The 21,301-nt window shown below is 44.7% G+C and overlaps 1 pseudogene across 1 annotated transcript; it reads left to right on the top strand.

Annotated features, from left to right (window-relative positions):
- Positions 1–10,568: 10,568 nt before the first annotated feature.
- Positions 10,569–17,676, top strand: LOC310806335 (eosinophil peroxidase-like; annotated as a pseudogene). The gene is made up of 14 exons: positions 10,569–10,638; positions 11,466–11,553; positions 11,778–11,953; positions 12,116–12,248; positions 12,598–12,727; positions 12,978–13,184; positions 13,394–13,758; positions 13,985–14,145; positions 14,818–15,076; positions 15,172–15,342; positions 15,983–16,220; positions 16,444–16,658; positions 17,413–17,435; positions 17,560–17,676. The product of its transcript is annotated as an eosinophil peroxidase-like (transcript).
- Positions 17,677–21,301: the final 3,625 nt, after the last annotated feature.

Genomic DNA, 21,301 nt, shown 5'->3' with positions numbered 1-21,301 from the left:
TTGAGGGGTAGGCCTATATAGTCTGGCCTTTGCAAATTCAAAATAAACGGCGCAGATCCAAAAGAAAAGGTAGGTGGACATATTATTATATATATCCATTTGATATATATGTTACAACAATTTAATTCGGAATAGTTTTAAAAAGCCATGTCAACACGTCAACTTTCTCCAACTTCTATTAGAAGCAATAGAAAATCATACAGAGGTTGGTAAGACGATAGACTTTTTCTCACATGATGCAGTTTGATACTGTTTTTCATGGTGTTAAACTGTAGTTGCCGTTGGCCCAGGCAGGACTGATGAATACGGAAGGAAAAGTATCAAAATAACTCCAATCAACAGAATATGTTGACCAATAATTCAAATGGCTTTGATAAGTCAGCTCCGGTTATTTAACGCGTTCTCTCATCACCATGACAGCCCTGACAATCATCTGTATAATATTTGGCTGCAAAATGTACTCCCACCGTAATATATTTGAATATTCTTCATTATTTCGTTTTCCCCATTATCCCAGAAATGGAGACAGTGTGAAAAACTGCACAAGTTAGAAGATACATTTTTAAAAATCGGTGTTTAGCCACATGACCACTTGTATTCGCTCGTCTTGAATATCCAATCAAATATTTTCACGCACAACAACGTCGCTTAAATCAGTGTTTTTCAACCTTTTTTGAGCCACGGCACATTTTTTACATTGGAAGAATCTTGCGGCACACCACCAACCAAAAATGTTACAAAATGACACTCTGTAGCCTGATACAGTATATATAATTACAATATTAGTCTCTAATGGCATCTCCATCCACAAAACGCACATTGGCCAAGAGCTGAGAATGTCCACTAATATCCGTAGACTCATCTAGTTGCAACGCAAATTTCCTACTGATGCGTATCTTTCCCAAAACATGACTTTCGATGTCTGTACACATGTCATCAACACGCCTGGCAATTGTGTTATCTGAGAGCGGGACTTTAGCTATGTTTTTAACCGCGTCAGGGCCGAGCATTTCGTTGACAATGGCTTTGCAGGCAGGTAGTTTTAATGTCTCTGCCACAGAGTGGGACTTTTTTGATTTAGCTACGAGTTCAGCAACTAGGTAACTAGCTTTGAGGGCTTTCTCATTTACCTTTGTGGTTTTTCTCATAAAAGTTGCCTGTTTCTCTGTGTTTTCACGCAGGCGAACAAAATAGTCCATCGGCTTGTTTTGAAGCGACCCCGGTGAAAGTAAATCCGAACGAAAGATAGCTTTCGCTGTATTGCCTCGAGCTCACCGTCTTTGCTTTCTTTTTACCACCACTCATACTAGGGCCTTCACCTGGGTCAGAATCTCGTCCAGGGCCCAGTTCGGAGTTTGCATTTTTCCTTTTTAAAAACTTCTCCATCACTGTCACCACGACCTGTCGCATGCGTCACTAATTATCTTGTCTCTAAGAAGGAACGAGGCAATTAGCTACCTGCTGCCACCCGGACGAATATTACATTACTCTGCCAGTCACTATATTACAGCACAGACACTCGACAATGGCATATTATTTGCAGATAATAATTAATAAATGTTAATAAAAAAAAGTGAAATTGGATAATTTCTCACGGCACACCCAACGATCTCTCACGGCACACTAGTGTGCCGCGGCACAGCGGTTGGGAAACGCTGGCTTAAATAGCTTTATTTTCATTCCCCTTTTGAGCTTTCTATACAGGTTTAGCACGTTTGTCTTCAGATATTGTGATGGTATTCTTTGATGTGATACAATCACTTTACCAGCGTAATAGCGATGAACTCTTTGATAAGTATTGTCAGAACATTCGCATATACAATATGGTTGAAATAAATTGCAATATCATTCATTAGGATTACCAAACTAAGGACAACGGTATGCGATTCAGGTTTTTAAATCCTGTCATTGATGAAATTGGAGTGGTGGGATTATGCTGCACAGGCGTTATGATGCACACAAAAAGGGTTTGTGGGATGTGCAGGATCAGACTCAAAGCATGGGAAATTCTAAGTGGGAATGTGTGGGACAGCTTGACGGATGTCACCCCACTGAAGTAGAGATTTTAAAACATTTAAAGTAAGGGTTAAAGTTGGGTAGGGGTCAATCCAAGGATCCCACTTGATCAGTCAATGCATGTTTGTGGGGTAGATGAAGTGGTCTTCTGCATTGTTCATTGACAGGTTGTAGATCAAAGCAACTGGTAAAAGCAGGTGGCATGTGAGGTTCAGCCATTGGAACCTACATTTGGCAAAATCGGATGTGACAATTCCATTGACATTGCATAGGTATCCCAGGAGTAACTGAATTAACTAGTTAACACTCTAATTTAGCAACATGCAGGAGAAGCAGTCAAAAGGTATGGTTCTGAAGAACAGCACAAAGCTAAGACTTATGACAATGTTTATACCATAAGGGGGTTGGACCCAAACCTCCCATTGTTAGATGAATGTTACCCAACACCATTTCAACAACTGAAGTTCCTAGTGTAAATTGCCTGAGTGGAGGCACCTTCAAAATTCCAAAGGCTCAATGAGTTAAATAAAATATTTATTCAGTGAATAAACACCAGATACACTTTTGAGATCTCACTTCCAAGTAGCAACATTTGAACCTAAAAGAGAAAGATATCAGTAGTCAATAGTCAAGACAGATTAATTCTGTGAAATGTTCATTAGGAATAAGACTTCAAATTGACTTAAGTAGATGTTAAAAACAGGCCTTACCCACGACAGTCGTTGCAGTAGAGGTGGCCTCACCCTCAAAGGCACCTTCAGGCACACCGTCCACTGTCTGGTCGCTCCCCGGAGCAACGTCACATCGGAGGTCGTGCCCGGACACGACCACCGCTGTTAGGTTGTTCCCGGGCACGACGTCCGCTGTGAGGTTGCCGTCCGCTGTCAGGTTGTTCCCGGGCACGACGTCCGCTGTCAGGTTGCCGTCCGCTGTCAGGTTGCCGTCCGCTGTCAGGTTGCCGTCCGCTGTCAGGTTGCCGTCCGCTGTCAGGTTGCCGTCCGCTGTCAGGTTGCCGTCCGCTGTCAGGTTGCCGTCCGCTGTCAGGTTGCCGTCCGCTGTCAGGTTGTTCCCGGGCACGACGTCCGCTGTGAGGTTGTTCCCGGGCACGACGTCCGCTGTGAGGTTGCCGGACAAGGAAGGAGCAGAATGTGGAGAGGCTTCAAAATCCACTTCATTAGTCTCCAAATACACTTGAAAATCAAAGAAGACAATAATCAAGACATGGCATAGTGAAGTGCAAGTTAGTTCTAGAAAATGTTTAGTGAACTCTCGAACAAGTATTATACTAACAGACGTTAAATGACAGGCTTCACCTTCTTTTACATTGTTTTTGGCAACAGATACCATGGACAGAAGCACCTTCAGGGAATTCCCTCGGGAGTCACGTAGAAAATATGGCGGAAATGTGGGTTAAGTAACAGTTGCAATTCAAACACGCTGCTCAGAGCGTCATCCAACAGAGTTGTGGAATCTGCCGGCTATGTAACACGTTGCAATTAACTGAGTTACTGAATACCATTGAAACCAATCAAATCCTGCAGTCCTGAAAAGCAAGCTTGTAACAAGTGTTCCACTAATTATTATCTCAGGAAAGTCAATTAAAGCCACAATCCATCATCAAAATGTCATGCCTGGACAGACTGTCGATCATGCTAGTCAATGTTGTTCGAAGCTAGTGTTTTTACATTTCGATTCTTTGAACATTGCAAGTTAAAGTCCCACACATTATGGGTTATGCTGAGGTAAAACCGCTCGACGCATATTCTTAATCAATGGGTATAACAAATCTATATATCCAAAAAAAGCTTCACGAATTGTGGGTTGTGGCTTTAAGAACACAAACTACAGCAAGAGGATGACTACAAAGACGTTCCTTACCTCCGAATGGTCTCTCCACAGGGATTTCATTTTGGAAGAAAGAGTTTCCAACAGGAGAACAAGAAACTACAGGGAAACAACGCAAGCAGAAGTTGACTTCACACACCTTAGCAATCTCAAATAATGGCTTTGATATGAAAATGTGTCAATGCTTAAATAACAAGATAGAAGGCCCATTTCACCCAACTGTAGCATGGAAACAATCCATTCTAATTGTAACACTCAGTTTTCAAACCTTTGAGGATCCAACAATTGAGGGCAAAGCTCAGCAATACCCTCACAGCATTCATGATGTGACTTCTGTTCTTCAAGAGTGAATATCTTACCTGTGCCAGTGAGCGGTTTATGAAGGCTACATCCTGGCTTCCACACCTGAAGCCAATCATGTCCTAATTAACATGTAACAGCTTGATAGTCTTGTTAGCATTTCAGCCCATTCCAACGGACCCAGGGTTATTAGGTCTAGTTTGATATCGACCTTACAATAGAAGTGAATTTGGAGAAATTTTTGGAGAATTTTTTTTGGAGAATTTGGAGTTGCAGATCGCAGCTATTCATATGCAAGCCATGCATAACCTACATGTGACATACTTTTCATCACCAATGCTATCCGTTACTTTTTGGCTTCAAGGGGTAGTGATATATTGCAATATGGTCAATGACCAAGGAAGGTCCATCTCATGTCTATCCTACCTAGAAAGTGATGGATTGTATAGAAAATGTTTTCTGAATGTATGTATGTATGTATGTATGTATGTATGTATGTATGGACAACAGTTTGGGATTGGATATAGAGTTGTGGTGCACACAGCAGTGTTTTAATCCAAAATACAGTAACTCAGCGCGTGGTGGGGTTCTCATCAAGTAGAGATGAAGTGATGTCACAGACATTCTGCACAGCAAGATGCGCACAAGCTTATACCGGTGTAACAGGCCATAGTATACCCCCAGTCCAGAATAAACCTGTGTATAGTTTGGCCCAGGCCAGAGTATACCCGGGGAATAAACTGTCCTAGGCCAAACTATACCTGGGGTATAAATTAGCCTAGCCTATACCCCTCTAGGCCAGAATATACCCCTCTTGTTTAAAGAGGTTTTGATTGTATTTACACAAGAATTACTTAATTGTTCAACATTTTATTGGGGTTTCAGCTGTGTCATGTAAGTTAAGTGAGAAAGTTAACTGACTTAAATCTTGAAATAAGACCACAACCCTGAACACATACACTTTTATTACTTCAACCATGAAAGCCACAATCAGTAAAAATAAAAGACTCCACAAAGATCAAAGATTATTACCACAGTTCTCAGTCGTGTTTACACATTAAAATAAAAGCACAGACTCAAAACTATATAATGCAATTATAACATAATTTTCAATCAACTTGACTGTTCATAATGTGATAAAAAATCAAAACATCCTGAAACTTCAACTTCTAAGACTAGAAAGTCCTCGCTACAATATAAATATACAAAGTTAAACACTGATAACAACAACAAAATGATCATGTTTGTTTTCAAGATAAAGTGCATGTTCTGTTGTTGATTGAAGATTGAAGCTTGCGGGGTAGGTCAGCCAGTCCATGGAGTCACCAACTTTTGTGTGGATTACGGTGTCACAACCCAACAGATTCTCTGTGGCCATGATCTCTGCATCAGTTGCCCAGACTTCATCACGAAAGATGCCAGAGGTGTTTACATATTCATTCACATTTTGGTTCAAGTAGTCCTGTAGTTTTTCTGTCAAGTCAGTGTTCATGTGGTGGACGACTTTATCTCGGAGAAGTGGTGTGGTTGTCCTCTGATCCTGTAAGGATGTAGCTGATGGCCCGGAAGTAGCAGTTCCCATCACCTTTGGTTTTATATGTACGCCGTGGTTGTCCAAGGTCCCCTGTGCGTCCATAGTACACAACTTTACCAAACATAAGGCCAAGAGCAGTTCTTAGATACTTCCTTCCTGAACTTGGTAGTGGTTTGAAAGTCTTGGTCGGCGTATAATTTCAAGGGGCCATGAGGTTTTCCTGGCCAGGTCACATGGTCAGGAAAAACTCCAGGCCCCAGTTTATGCCTGGAACCATTGAAGTTCTAAACAGAGACTCAGCAAGCCCAGAGGTATCCATGCTTACCGTAGTCAGATTGAACAATAGTCCCGTATAACAGCAAGCTGACAGAGCAGTGACTATGACAACACAAGTCCTCTTACTCAAAACGTTGTGTTTTGTTACGGAAGTTTCCGCTGCTCTCCCATGTTAGTACACACTCAAAATGAACCTATAGAATATAGATATTCCTATTCAAGTGTTTAGTATACAGATATATACATGGTGACAGACTGTATTTACAGACATGGTGAGGGTGTTGTCATGGTGAGGGTGTGTCTCAGGTGCAGCTCTCTGCTTTTGACAGTTGTTTCTAACTGCCCTCCTCTCTCCATAGAGGACTTACCTGACCCCCCCCCCCCCCTCCTTCTGAGCCCTGTGGACAGGACCTGACCTTTACTATGACCTGTAGACCCCACGGTTGTCATAGCACCAGCACAAACAGTAGGCTTATGACTAATGTATAGGCGCCCCCTGTTGGTGGTTTAGGAGTATAACAGCTGTTTGGTCATCCTGAGATAGTAGTGTTCTCTGCTCCCCTCTAGTGGATGGAAAAGAGAACTACAACACTACTGGGTTTCAGTCACTGCTCTGCTTGTACACAAGACAGACCAGTACATGCACTCCCCTTAAAAGAACCATATCAGAGCTGGACTACTCGGACTCTGAAGGTGAAGTACATTGTAAGTATAGCTTCCCACCCCACAATCATTCATCTCTATAAACAGTTGGTTCTTCTATCCACTTCACTGCTGTGCTGCATCACTCCTGGTCCGGAGAATCCTGGTAACTATGTACACACATGGACTCTGATGATGGACGGTTATGTCCACTGTGTGTTGGTACAAGGCTCTAATCATTCATCAATATGCATTTTACAATATTTACATGTCACCCTCAATAAGGCAACAGAAAAGCTTTACAGTTTCAACATGACACATGATTATAGACATCAATAGGTGGAATTACAGTAAAGAATCATACAACAGTCATTCACTCCACTAAGTGTCCAGCCCAACTAGCCACATGACCAGCCCAACTAGTCACATCCGTGTCCTTGTCCCCTGTATCTCTACTATCTACAACCGAGTGACATTCTGATCACATGGTGATTCTCCCACCAGTAGCTCTCACAGTGATCAATACATTGACTCTCTCCACAGAATTCATGACAATGAGCAGGTCAAGTGCCATCAGGTGCACTGACAATTTTGCCTCGAAAATGTCACTAATATTTCAGACAAACCACCGCCATATTAGCATAATTTAGCAAAGTTTAATTTCGGTCTGTGTACGTTTTTGCCATTAGTTTTTTTGCGGCAAATAATGACAACCAAAAATGACAGTTGTTTTAATTTTTTATTAAGCATCAGATCTGCAACATACAGGCAACATTTTCTTGATGGGTTCAAACTCTCTCATATGAATGGGCTATCATATGACATGATATAATATAGTATGGTGTATGTGTATAGTATGGTCATTTCTCCAACCATCTGTTGTTTTGTAGCCTTCTTCTTTTCCTCTTCATCATTTGGTCCGGTCTCCTCTATCTTTCTCTCCTTTCCTTTTTCTAATTGTGTTTCTCGTTTCAATCTATCAATCTCTCTTTGTTTTACCTCCCTTTCCATCTCCTTCTGTTTTGCCTGCTCACTCTGGCTTATCTCTCTCTCCACCAGTGTTTTTGGGACAGTCGTCCTCTCCTTGCATTGCTACATGTTTCTTCCACTCCATCTGAAATTCTTTTTCTGTTTCTGTTTCTAAATACTTCTGAAATTCCCTCTGTCTTTCCTCCTTTCTCCTGATCTGTTTCTGCATCTCAGTTTCAGCTTGTTTCTTCCCTCTATCTCCCTCTAGGATTGTCTCTCTTTTGACATCCATTTTGCTTGCTCTACTGTACTGAGTGGTAGTCTGTGGAGTCTGCCTCTGCCTTATTGTCTCAGTGTGACTCTCCTCCTCTCCATGTCTCTTCTCTGTATCATCTGCAATCAAGTCCATTATCCAAGCCTTCTTGGCTGTTTGATTTCTCTGTCTTCCAGCAGGCAACTGTCCATTATCTCTCTCCATCTCTATTTTTGTTTTTTTCTCATTTAGTTCTTTGTGTATCTCAGAAGCTGTCTTTCTATCAATCTCTCTTTGTCCTCCCTCCCTCCGCCCCATCTTCTGCTTTTCCTCGACTATCTGGATAGAATCCCCCACTGTCAGTTTCTGTCCCTGTTGTATTCTCTCATTGTGTCTCTCCACCTCTTTCTGTTTCGTTTCTTCATCGTACACAAACAAGTCGTCTACACGTGCCTTCCTTTGGGCTAGATTTCTCTGTCCATGAGGAGACAACTCTCCTTCCTTCTCTTTTTCCATCTCACTTTGATCTTCCTCTATCTGTTGTTTTGGAATCTTTCTTCTCCCTGCCACCACTCCCGTTCCCTCCATCTTTATATTATTCTGTTCATCAACATTCTCAATCTTCTTTTCATCACCTGCAAACAAGTCCACCATCCATCCCTTATTTTCTGGAAGATTTCTCTGTCTTCTAATCGGCACCTGTCCTTCCCTTTCTCCCCCCATCTCTCTATTTTTCTCCACCATCTGTTTGGTCCCTTCATTCCTCTTCTCATCCTCTTCCTCTCTCTTTCCCTCCATCTTAATTTCCTTCCCTAGTTCTCCTTTAATCTCAGAAGCGGTCCTTCTATGTGTCTCTCTTTGTCCCTCCTCTTTCGGACTCTCCATCTGTTGGTGTAATGGTGTGGGGAATGTTTTCTCTCCATCCTGCATCTGGATAATGTCCTTTACTGTCAGTTTCTGTCTCTGTCTTATTCTCTCATTGCGTTTTTCCACCTCTTTCTGTCTTTTCTCGTCATCCTGATGATATCCTTTCGTCCCACTTTTCTATTCTGCTCCTTCCACTTTCTCTCAATCTCAACTTCTTGTCTCTCTGAATTGTTCTTTCTGTCAGACTCTGTCTGTCTTCCTTCTTTTTCCTCCTCCATCTGATTCTCTGTCTCTGCATGGGTTGCCCCCCTGTCTCTTTTCTTTTGGTTCTGTTTTTCCACATAATTCTTAACTTTCTTTTCATCACCTGAAAACAAGTCCATCATCCAGCCCATCTTTTCTGCAAGAGGTATTTGTCCCTGTCCTCCAGTAGGCAGCTCTCTTTTCTGTTTGTCCATCATTTGTTTTGCGTCCGTCTTTTGCTCTACCTCCTCCTGCTTACTCTTCATCTCAACTTCTGTCTGTAGTACGCTCTGTCTCTCAGTCTCTTTCCCTCTGTCAGATTCTCTCTGTCTTTCTTCCTTTTCCTTTTCCATCTGTTTCTCCTCTCCTCCATGGATTGTCACCACTTCATGCTGAATATTCTTCTCCACTCTTTGTCTTATCATTGACCTCACCAGATCTTCAAGTGTGTCAATCTTCCTCTGGCTTTTATTCTCCTCTCTCTCCGCTGCCCTTGCCTGATCTTGAAGCCTTTTTACGCCTTGTTGCAGCTTCACAATGTCTTTGTCGCTGACTCTCTGCCTTTCCAACTTTTCACATGTCCATCTGTCACTCTTTTCCATGTGCTTTTTCTTTGGCTCCCTCTCCATTTCGGTGTCACTGTCTTCCTCACTCTTTTTTGAACATGTGAACATATGAACATGTGAACATTTGAACATGTGAACATATGAATATGTGAATGGCTAGCAGCACACTGTCCTTACAGACAATAACACACCATTGGATCTGTCTCATTAGACCTGAAGGGGCAATCTGGGATTGGTACCTTTATAATTCTTTTTTTTTCCCTTTGAGATTAAGGTCTTAGTTTACAACCATACATACAACATTACAACATTCTAAAACACAATCAAGAAAAACAAACACATTTTTCAACAAAGAGTTCCTCAATCAAAACTTTAAACTGCCCTCAAAAACTGAAACTGAAACGTTCTCTGCAGATTGTTCCAGCAGTGAGGTGCACCACAACTAAAACCCAATTCGGTGGAGACCCGAGGAACCTCAAGAGTTAACCAACTCTGAGAACGAGTTAGGTATAACGATCAGGCCCTTAGAACACAGAGGCTGTCCCGGTATGACCCGTCAGAACAGAAACACTGGCTGGACCGACGCGGCCCGCGCCTCTCAAATAGATACGCAGCGTCCGTTAACCGGCTCGACAGCCCCGACCGACACGTGCAGAGCCTTGACGGATTTATAGTAGGAGTTATCTGTTTCACCCCGGGCAAATCAGGAAACCCTGATTCCGAACTTAACAGCTAAGACCAAAGACACATGAAACGCCACTGAAAGAATTACTTCTAGAACTTAATACCCGATGCAATGATAAAATACAGGGTCGAGCGTTCACAACAGAATTTTACTTGCCACTTTCCCTACACACCTGTGCAAATTATCACTCAGCCAACGTGCGCTGTGTGTTGTACTCAACCACTGCAATCATTAGCTGCCAAAACCACGTGTATAATTAATCCAGTGCAATCCAATGGAGGTGAAAACATTGCACATCGACGTGAGACGGTGACCCCACTGGTGTGCACTTGCCAGCTATAGTAGTGTGTATTATCTTTCTGTTTTTCAGAGATGAACCTATTTCTCTCGCTCGTCCTGGCCGCGGGGCTGCACCTGACCCTCAGCCTGCCAGCCTCTACAGGTGAGTGAGACTACACACCTGCCCCGTGAAGACAAGCGCATTCTGTCCTGGTTAAACACTGCCTGGTAAAATGTTGCATTGGCTTTTCGCCAGTGAACTTGGCTACTTCGAGTGGTTCAAGGGGCAGTCGTATTGACTGTATATACAGGGCTTGGCGTTAACCGTTTTAGTCCTTCGGACAATTGGGACTGATTTCGTGTTTTTTTTTTTTTTTTTACTTGTCCGAAAACTGAAGTCACATTTTCAGAATGGTCTGAACACCAGGCTCCAAAACGATTATTGAGCATTGTGGAAACTCTCAAAATTTAGGGCTGATATTATATTGCTTCGGTCACAATTTGTCGACAACCTTAATCTGTTTAAGGAAATAACGGACATGTTCAGCCCTGTTATGAATGCCCCACGACTTCAGTTCAACTCAAGTATAAGCTTGTTTTACGCCACTGTTTGTCAACAATGCAGTTGCAAACAAACACGGTATAGTTTTTACCATGTTTTGAAGCTGTCATTTTCTTCTCATGAGTGGTCAGTTCTTGCATCCAAAGCTCTGTCCATGAATTTCAGTGGTTACATTTTTCCCTCAGCTCTTAAGTTTAAAAAAAAAAAAAAAAAAAAAAAAAGCATTTTCTCCTGCTTTTCTTTTAGACACATGACTGAGTTAACTTGTCTGTGGTTTGAGTGGCAGGCTCCAAATCCATTTTGCCTTCTCCAAGACAAGTTTATCCAGCTCACTCAGGATGAATATCATAATCTTTTTCCACATCTAGGGCACTTGGCAATAGGAGATGGATATGTTATCTTAACAATTTGCTCATGTTGGTCTGCAGGGGAAAGTTTGGGAAGTCCTTTCATTCAAAGTGCAGTGGAGGACGCAAAGAAACTTGTAGATGAAGCATACAAGTATTCCAGAGAAAAGTGGGTGAACATATACATTTTCAGAAGAGAACAAAAGCCATGACACCTTTTTGACCCTCATGTCTCCTCTTCACCATTTCACTACCATTTGTATGCTACCTGTTTCATTTCCCTAAAGAAAATGACACTTTCATACCTTGTACAACAGTGCCTCAAATGCTTTGAGGCATTTTTTTTGTGATTGTTCAACAGCCGTGACCTGATTGTGTTTCCTGGTGCTGCAGGAGCTTGGAGAGGGTGCGTAGGGAGGCCACCAAGCCCTCAGACGTCCTGCGGCTCATGAAACAGCCTGTCAGAGACACGCGCAGTGCCGTGCGAGCTGCGGACTACCTGGAGAACAGCCTGAGACTGATCCATGAGAGAGCCCACCGCATTCACAAACGCTCCATCAACGCAACAGGTCAGTTGCATGCATGCACACATGCAGGCGTACGTGTGCATGCACACAACACGTCAGTCACACATGCATACACTTATTCAATCTCATCTACATATTTCCCCTCTACATACTATAGACACACGCACTCCTATTTGGGACACATTCTCCTGTCTTGTTTCTCAGACCTGCTCACTGAAGAGGAGCTCGAGGTCATCGTCCGGGTGAGCGGCTGTGAGGCTCGAACCCGGCCTCTGTCCTGCCGCACCACGCCCAACCTCGCCAAGTTCCGCACTGCCACCAGCGTCTGCAACAACCTGTAAGGGCAACTAGAATAACGACGTCAGGCTTTATCTCCTCATCATATGCTGCATGCCGTGGTAGTCAGGGCAAAGCCGGTATGCTGATTGACATCTGCAGGTTTGGCTGCATACAATGCAGCCGTCTTGGGTCCCTTGAGCAGAGTGACTGCTGGGTGGAACGTAAGGAGGTCCAGTGCTGTTCCTGAAGGCAGGCCATGGCATGGTGTCGGCTGCAGGCGGCCTAAGTTTCTCAAGTGGAGTTGCTTAACCCACCAACTGCCAAAGAATTCACCTAGAGTGCCAAGTGTATTATGGGCCCACACAAAAAGGAACGATAATAAAATAAAAATTCATGCTTGTTTCCAGGAAGGACCCTTTTCTTGGAGCATCCAACACGCCCTTCACTCGCTGGCTGAGAGCGGAGTATGACGATGGGGTCTCTGTACCGAGGGGCTTTGACAGAACCAAGACCTTCAACAACTTCTTGCTCCTGCTGGTATAGTGAACAAAACCAGCCAGTTCACATAAACTGAGACAAGTAATGATGCTTGAAAAATACAGTTGGTTTCTTACCAGTTCAAACTACTTGTGGAACTGGAACCAGGCACAATGGGGATGAAATAGTGAGGAGAAGAGCGTTAAACATGGTTGGAATGACTGCAATCCTGTCGCCATAAGGCATGTACGTTTTGATAAATACCATGATTATACACTCCCCCCCCCCCCCCCCCCTCCTCTGTATCCAGGTCAGGGAAGTCTCTAATCGTATCCTGAAAACAACAGACGCGGGTGTGGTCAGCGATCCAGAGTTCTCCCACTTCTTGACCATCTTTGGCCAGTGGATCGACCACGACCTGACCTTCACGCCCTTCTCCCCCAGCATCCGCTCCTTCAGCAGCGGTCTGGACTGTGACGAGAGCTGCGAGCGCTCCGATCCCTGCTTCCCCATCCAGGTCAGTCCCGCACCCCAACTCCTCTCCTTGCACCCCAACATCCCATCCTGTCAACCACACTTCCCTTCTGTATACACCAAGCACATTCTCAGTCCAGGGATGTTCTCCCTGGGGGTTTTCATAATGCAATCCATCACTGCACTGTTCCAAAAACCTGGGGAGAACCCTGGGGCACCCTCTAACTCCCCTCTTATTTGCCCCATAACCAGATTCCTCGCGGGGACCCCCGGCTGCCCACTGGGCCAGACAGCTGCCTTCCGGTCTTCAGGTCGGCGCCCGTCTGCGGTACCGGAACCACCGCCTTCCTGTTTGGTGGTGTGGCCGAAAAGAGGGAGCAGATCAACGCTCTGACGGCCTTCCTGGACATGGGCCAGGTCTACGGCTCTGAGGAGGGCCTGGCGAAAGACCTCCGGGAACCTCGACGACGACGGGGGCCTGCTGCGCGTCAACGCCAACTTCACAGACAGCGGGCGTGAGCTGCTGCCCTTCACCACTATGGAGGCGAACGCCTGTGCCACACGCCAGGAGATCACCGGCGACACCAACGCCCCGGAGGTGCCCTGCTTCATAGCAGGTTAGCTTCAACATGGGTACTGCATGATTAGGACACCATGTGTGACTAGGTAACAACTGACAGCACACCCAATAGCAAATGTCAATGATGTTTATGGTTGTAAGTGACCAGCCTGGCTTTACCAAAAGCCAGGCTGGTCATCCCCCCCCCCCCCCATCTTCAGCAGTTGACCAAATGCAGTCTGAATGGGTTGATCTAAATGTGTGCCCTCGACATCTGTCCCCAGGTGATACCCGCTCGAATGAGAATGTAGCCCTTACCACTATTCACACGTTCTTTTTGCGGGAGCACAACCGCCTGGCTCGTGCTCTGCGCCGTCTGAACCCCCACTGGGATGGTGAGACTCTCTACCAGCAGGCCCGCAAGATCATGGGCGCCTACATCCAGGTAACACACGCACACATCCTCATCCTCTCCTCCCTGCTGATTTCTCATCAGTCCCCCAGTTAATCTACATTGACTCTCATTGATCCCCTTCATCAGTATCCGGCATTCCACAGTGGGGCTTAGGTTGTGCATGCCAAGGCCAACTGCTTTTCCAGTCACTCCTGCCCTATACAGCACACTTGAAACCTCAGGCTTTTTGCCTTCTCTACCTTGCTAGCGAACTTGGTGGGTGGCAAGAATAATCAAAGTTAGCTCGCTGTAACTACACAATCGAACTGACCTGACTAGTGCTTTTACAAATGAAATTGCCATAAGCTGTTGACATTCAAATTCAAACAGGCTTGTTCACTGGGCTGTTAGCACTAGCCGGCCACTAGTAAGCCTTGGCACACCCTGGCACCACTGTCAAAGCGGCTAATGATGTGGACCGTGGGCGTCTAGCAGGGCATGGGCCAAGCAGCACCACAGCCTACAGTGTGCACACATGCCTGGGTTGGCATCTGGCCCATGCCCTGCTGACATACCTTCTCCTCCTTACTTTCTGTCTGCCTACACCATGTCCAATAAGAACTGAACTGAGACTACCACACCAAAAAATAACCTTACAAAAAAGCGGCTAATGATGTACAGTACACACCCACAGCCCACTCTCACTCCCCCTCTCCAACCCAGCTGTTTGTGTTCCGTGACTATCTACCAGTCATTGTGGGTGACGAAGCAATGAAGCGCCAGCTAGGACCTTACCCTGGCTATGATGAGAATGTCAACCCCAGCATCGCCAATGTGTTTGCTACGGCGGCATTCCGCTTCGCCCACCCGACCATCCAGCCCACCCTGTTCCGCCTGGATGACTTCTTCAGGGAAAACAGACAGTTTCCAAGCATCCCCCTCTTTAAGGGTTTCTCCACCCCCTGGAGAGTCGTATTTGAGGGTGAGTGCTGGGGCGTTGGGATGCCTGGTGAAGTATCTGCCAAGTGGGAAACATTTTCATCAGGTAATCCTGTTCTGTTTCCTCTCCTCTTCTAGGTGGTATTGACTCTCTGCTCAGGGGTCTGCTGCGCCGACCAGCCAAGCTGAACACTCAGGACAACATATTGGTGGAGGCTCTGAGAGACAAACTCTTTTCGTTTGTGGAGGATCTGGCGATGGACCTGGGCTCCCTCAATATGCAGCGTGCCCGTGACCATGGCATTCCTGGTACACCGCTCTCCTGTATCCCCTAGGATGGGTCTAAGAACATCTATCATTATTATTACTACCCTAAGGAGTCACCAACCTGAACGTCGCTGGTTCAAATTGCGCTTAGGACTCTACTTAACATTTTCTTTTGTGTTAATTCTTGTTGCTTATGCTCATATTTGCTAATGCCTTCCCTGACAACTTACCCTAACCTTAATCACTCGAAGTTAATGCCTCATACTGCCTGACTATCACGCAACTTAATTCACATGGTCAACCATACGTAAACATTGGTTGTTTTCTGTGGCATGAACAATTGGAACGTTTGTATCGGAATGATCAGGTCGCCACGATGAAGCTATCTGGGGACGAACATGGCAAGCTTGTATGGAATGTTCCACAGGCGGCCATTTTAGCTAGATTGTTGAATGTTCCACAGGAGGCCATTTTAGCTAGATTGTTGAATGTGACTTTAAATGTGATGTCATAACTGGGACAAGTGTGCTAGGACAAGAGTGGCCAGTCACTAATATAGCTGAGAACAGGCGTGCAGTGCTGCAACACGGATGTGGTTTCGGTGTCTCCGGTGACGTTTACTTCACCAGCGCTTTTCAGTTCACCTCACTGAGCCGGTCTTTTCCTTCCCTCTTCACCCTAGCCTACAATGCATGGCGCAAGTTCTGTGGGCTCCCTGCACCTAGGAACCACGTTGAGCTGGCGCAGGTTCTGAACAACCCAAGCCTGGCCCACAGACTGCTGCAGCTCTACGGCACGCCGGCCAACATTGATGTGTGGCTAGGGGGCGTGGCTGAGCCCTTTGTACGGGGGGGGCACGTGGGGCCTCTCTTCGCTTGTCTCATCGCCACCCAGTTCCAGAGGATCCGTGAGGGAGACAGGTGCGCGTGTGTTTGGGGGTGCTGTGTGTGTCAGTGAAGGGAGGCTGGTGGAGGTAGAAATCGGAGGACTGGTTCATTGTAGTGAATGGAACGAGGAATGGTAATCCAGTGTTCCTTCCACACCTTACAATGAGCCAGTCCTCTGATGTCTGCCTTCCCTGGTGTCTATTTTGAGTGCATGTCTGTACTGTATGTGAATCTCTTTCACTTTGCTCCTCCCCAGGCTGTGGTATGAGAGCCCAGGAGTCTTCACCCCCAGACAGATGGCAGCCCTGAGCACTGCCTCCCTGAACCGGATCATCTGTGACAACACTGGCATCACCAGCGTTCCCGCTGACCCCTTCAGTGTCAAGCCTGGCAGTAGTAGGCTCATCCCCTGCTCCAGTGTCCCGCGTGTAGACCTCTCAGTCTGGAGGGACAGAGGCTGTTCAATTTCTGGTGAGTGGCCTCTGTCTCCATGGCCCGGTCTACACTTGTTGCTTATGACTTGTTGCTTATGACTTTTGCAATGCAAATAAGATGATTGCATATAACTGTAGAGGTGTCCGTGTGTGGAGGTTGTGTTCCGTTGTTGGCCCTGCTTCAGCTGACCACCTCGCACTCACATCTTCATTTCACCTTTATTTACACGGGACAAACGCAGTGGATTGTATTTCTAGTCCCAGTCTGGCCACAGAAGGCGCATGCAGCTGAAAACATTTGGACTGAGATTTTGTAATACCAGGTGTGGACACGGATCTGATCATACCAGGATAACAAGTCTGATTTTAGTGTAGATGAGGCCTATGAAGACACCGACACTGTGTGCATGATTACTGAAGAGTGAGGGAGTACAGGAGTGAATCAGTACTTTATTTATGTCTGTATAGACTTGAAGTGATTAACTTGCTCCCCAACTCTCCTATTCAAGTGTGACTTTCTTAGTCAAATAGAGAATCTAGCTGGAGCTTCATGTGTGTTTGAGTTGGCTGGCTAACTTCATCCTGAAATGATTGACTTGTGTGGTTGGATTTTTCTCTACCATATTCTCAGTCTTGTATGAAGCCCTTGCATGAACTATGCCTTTGCACTTAACAAGTCTCTCTTACAAAAGAGATTTTAAATCTGAGATGACAAATAAAATGATTACATAATAATAACTTGTGTAGTATGTATGTGCTTCTAATAACACATGTGGTTTCTGATCTTACAGGTGAACGCTGCTATGATGACAAGGTCAGTATTTTTATGACTTGCCTGCCTGTGAAATTGCGTACACATTCAGTTATGAAGTCATTTTGACCAATACCATGGTAGTCAAATCAAGCTTAAATATCTGTTGTTTTTTTCTGGGTGGAAGGGCTTTGTGCTACCCACCAGGTCCCAGCAGCAATGCCACTCAGCAGCGCTCTGCTTCCTGCCTGGCTGGGTGACTTCAGCTTCCCCCACTCCCAAAACAAAGAGGAAAGGAAAATAAAATGTGCTTAAAGGGGCAATCTGTGTCTGTCTGCATAATTTTTGGGACTTTAAATGAATTATGTATAGCCATTTATTCTTGGTTATAACTTATAAATGCCTCATGGGCTTTGTTCAACTGTCTTACCTCATCAGAACTCAGTTTTACCACGTTTACTGCGTCGTTGGAGTGTTTAGTCATCTTGATCTCATGGACGCTTCACATCCATCGCTGTCTGACCTTGCATGTCTACAGCCCCGTCCCTCAGCTGTTCAAGTGGCATTGACCTGGCTTTCTTTGAATTACAGATTGCCCCTTTTTAAAAAGGGGCAATCTGGAATTGGTGCATCCACTTTTAAGTGAATTATGTAGTTGTTGATTATTAAAGAATGCCACTTCCAAATGCCTGTTAGTCCGTGCTTGTTTTATGCCATTGGTTACAAAGTGTAATTGTAAAACGAAACTGTATAGCTTTAAAAACTGTATAGCTTTAAAAACATGGTTAAAGTTGTTGGGGCTTTTGCTCTAGCTAGCTCAGCAGTCATGTCCTGAGTGCGTACAGAATCAGACTCACAATTGCTTCTACGTGATTGCTTAAGCACGTGCCAAGGACAGAGCAAAGCCAGCAAAAATGTACGTCACAAGCTTTTTCTCTGACACCACTGGGACAATTTTGATGAAACTTGGGTGAATGATTGGTCTTGCCATACAGATTAGGAAGTTACGCTGATTGTCCAAATTGACTAAACTATTGTTTAGGAGTTTCGAGGTGATGTCATAATAGGGAGCAAAGTGGAGAGCTAGGAGTGTCCACAGTGAGCTGTTCTTGGTTAAATGCTGAGCACAGGGCTGTGTCTGGGTGCTCCGTACGCTAGCAGCGATATGCTAACACCAACTAGGTAGGCATTGCTATGCTAGTAACAGAGTAGCTTGCTAGTAAGAGGGCATAAAATACATTTAGAAAGTCTGTCATACAAAGAGTGTGTATTTATTTCAGAAATTGTGGAAGATGTCCTCAATTTCAACTGAAGTAGCCGCCATCTTGTGAGGTGTGTTTGTCCCGCCCCTCCTTCAAGCCATAGTGTAACAGTGACTGATGGGTGCAGCTTTTTTAAAGTTTAAAAATGTTCAACTCTGCTCAGCGCTAAGAAAAAGTTCAGCTCCAAGCTATGGTTTTACAGTGCTGACCTGTTCCATTGAGGACAATGGGAAAACGAAGAGGAAAAACTCGCTGAAAGGTCGCTGTAGCTCCTAACGCCGTAGGCATAATGAATTTGGGAATAATATTTTGTGAGTGACGTCTGTTATGCAGCATCATTTAATTTAATCAGATGACAATTTTGCCTCGAAAATATCACTAATATTTCAGACAAACCACCGCCATATTAGCATAATGCGAAGTTTAATTTTGGTCTGTGTACATTTTTGCCATTAGTTTTTTTGTGACAAATAATGACAACCAAAAATGACAGTTAGTTGTTTTAATTTTTTATTAAGCACCAGATCTGCAACATACAGGCAACATTTTCTTCATGGGTTCAAACTCTCTCATATGAATGGGCTGTCATATGACATGATATAATATAGTACGGTGTAGTGTGTGGGGTATAATTGGGGTAGTGTGTGGGGTATAATTAGGGTAGTGTGTGGGGTATAATTAGGGTAGTGTGTGGGGTATAATTGGGGTAGTGTGTGGGGTATAATTGGGGTAGTGTGTGGGGTATAATTAGGGTAGTGTGTGGGGTATAATTGGGTAGTGTGTGGGGTTAATGGGGTAGTGTGTGAGTGAGGTGTAGAAAGTGTGGGGTACACTCTTAGAAACAAAGGTTCTTCATTTGTATAAACAAAGGGATGTTGGAAAGGCAGGAGGACCAGGAAAACATGAAGATGAAGAAGAAGATGAAGAAGACAACCATGACTGATCACAAGAGGAAAGACGGAGGTGCTGTAGATGGTGGTGGGGCGGGCGGGGCGGCAGGGGGGGCGGCATCTTCAATCTTCGAATGCGTTCAATCTGAGGAAAATAACAGAAAAAGGGAAATGAGAGATAATAGGACGCTCACATACAGACTGTTGACATTAGACAAACAACTTCACGTTCAACTACACGTCTGTTTGAAATGTGTATCCTACTACTGACTCGTCTTCCCTGTGTGCTCTATTTCTCACCTCAACTTTCTTTTTTGCCAAATTGTCATTTTTCCATCAGGAAACATGGCCGCCTCTGGGTCATATTGCAGGTCCTCTGCAAAATGTTCCCCATCCCCCATCCATTTAAGCCTCTGCTCTTTCTTTTTCGAGGCCCACTTCTCGTATCTGTCCACCTCCTTCTGCCTCTTGGCACCTTTCACCTCAGCCTTTTTTTCCTGGAACTTATTCCAGCTGTCCTCTGCCTTCTGTCTTCTCTCCTCCGTCTTCAAGAGGTCCTCCCTCTTCTCCTGCTCTCTCTGGGCACGGGTGACCAGATGGTTTGTGACCATTGAGGCCGTGCCCCCAAACGTGGTATCTGGCAGAGAAAAGGACAATATCCAATGGTACTGAGTTTAGAATAGAATAGAACATTAAGATAGACATATCTAACAAAATATTTACAGTAACTGAATTTCAGAGAAATTGCTAATTGTCTGGCCTTACCGTCGCAGTAGACCTCGTGCCCCTCCTCCTTCTCTCTCTTGAAGGTTCGATCAATTTTCCGGAGGTTGCGTTCCTTGAATTTCTGGTTAGCCCAGTTGAACGCTCTTCTCCGGAAGCTCTTGTCTTTCTTCGGTTCCTCTGCCTCCATTTCAGTCTGTTGTTCATCTCTCTCCTTCTCTAGTGTTTTCTTTTTTTCATCCTCCATTTGTCTTGCCATGTTGTATTGCTCTTCCAACTGTTTCACCAGTGCGTACTGTTGCTCCTCCTCTTTCTGGATTCTCTCTCTCTCTAACTCTTTTTCTTTTTCTTTTTCTAGCTCTTTTCTCTGTTTCTTCTGCTGTTTAGCAACCTTCTTCTTCTCCTCCTCCTCCTCCCTTAGTTTTGTCTCCTCTCTCTCCCTCTCTATTTTTTGTTCTTGTTCTCTCTGTCTATCAATCTCTCTTTGTTTTGCCTCCTCTCTCCTCTCAATGAGTTGTTGTTCTTTCTCTTTCTGTATTTTCTCCCTTTTCTGTTTCTCCTCCTCTCTCTGCATTCTCTCTCTCTCCAACTGTTTTTGCTTTTCTTGCTCCATCTCTCTTTTTTTGTCCTCGGCTTCGGCTATCTTCCTTTCCTCCTCCTCTCTCTGTCTTGCATCCTCTCTCTTCCTTTCCATTTCTTGTTCCTCCTCTCTCTGCTTTTTTGTTCTAGCAATCTCTTTTTGTTTTTCTTCCTCTTCCTTCTCTTTCTCTGTCTGGATTCTCACTTCCTCTAACTTTCTTCTCCTCTCTCTTTCAATTTCTCTCATTTTTCCAACCATCCGTTGTTTTGCAGCCTTGTTCCTCTCCTCCTCCTTTTCTCTTGTCTCTATTTGTGTTACCTCATTTCTCCTCTCTTTCTGTTCCTCCTCCTCTCTCTGGTTTCTCACTCTCTCTAACTGTTTTAGTTTTTCTTTCTCCACCTCTCTTTTCTGTTTTTCAGCTTCATTCCTCCCCTCCTCTTTCTGTCTTTCCTCTTCTTTCCCCTTTTCTTTCTT

The sequence above is a fragment of the Argentina silus genome (assembly GCF_951799395.1).
Source record: "Argentina silus genome assembly, chromosome: 6".
NCBI lineage: Eukaryota > Metazoa > Chordata > Actinopteri > Argentiniformes > Argentinidae > Argentina > Argentina silus.
This window is presented reverse-complemented; position numbering and strand designations above follow the sequence as displayed.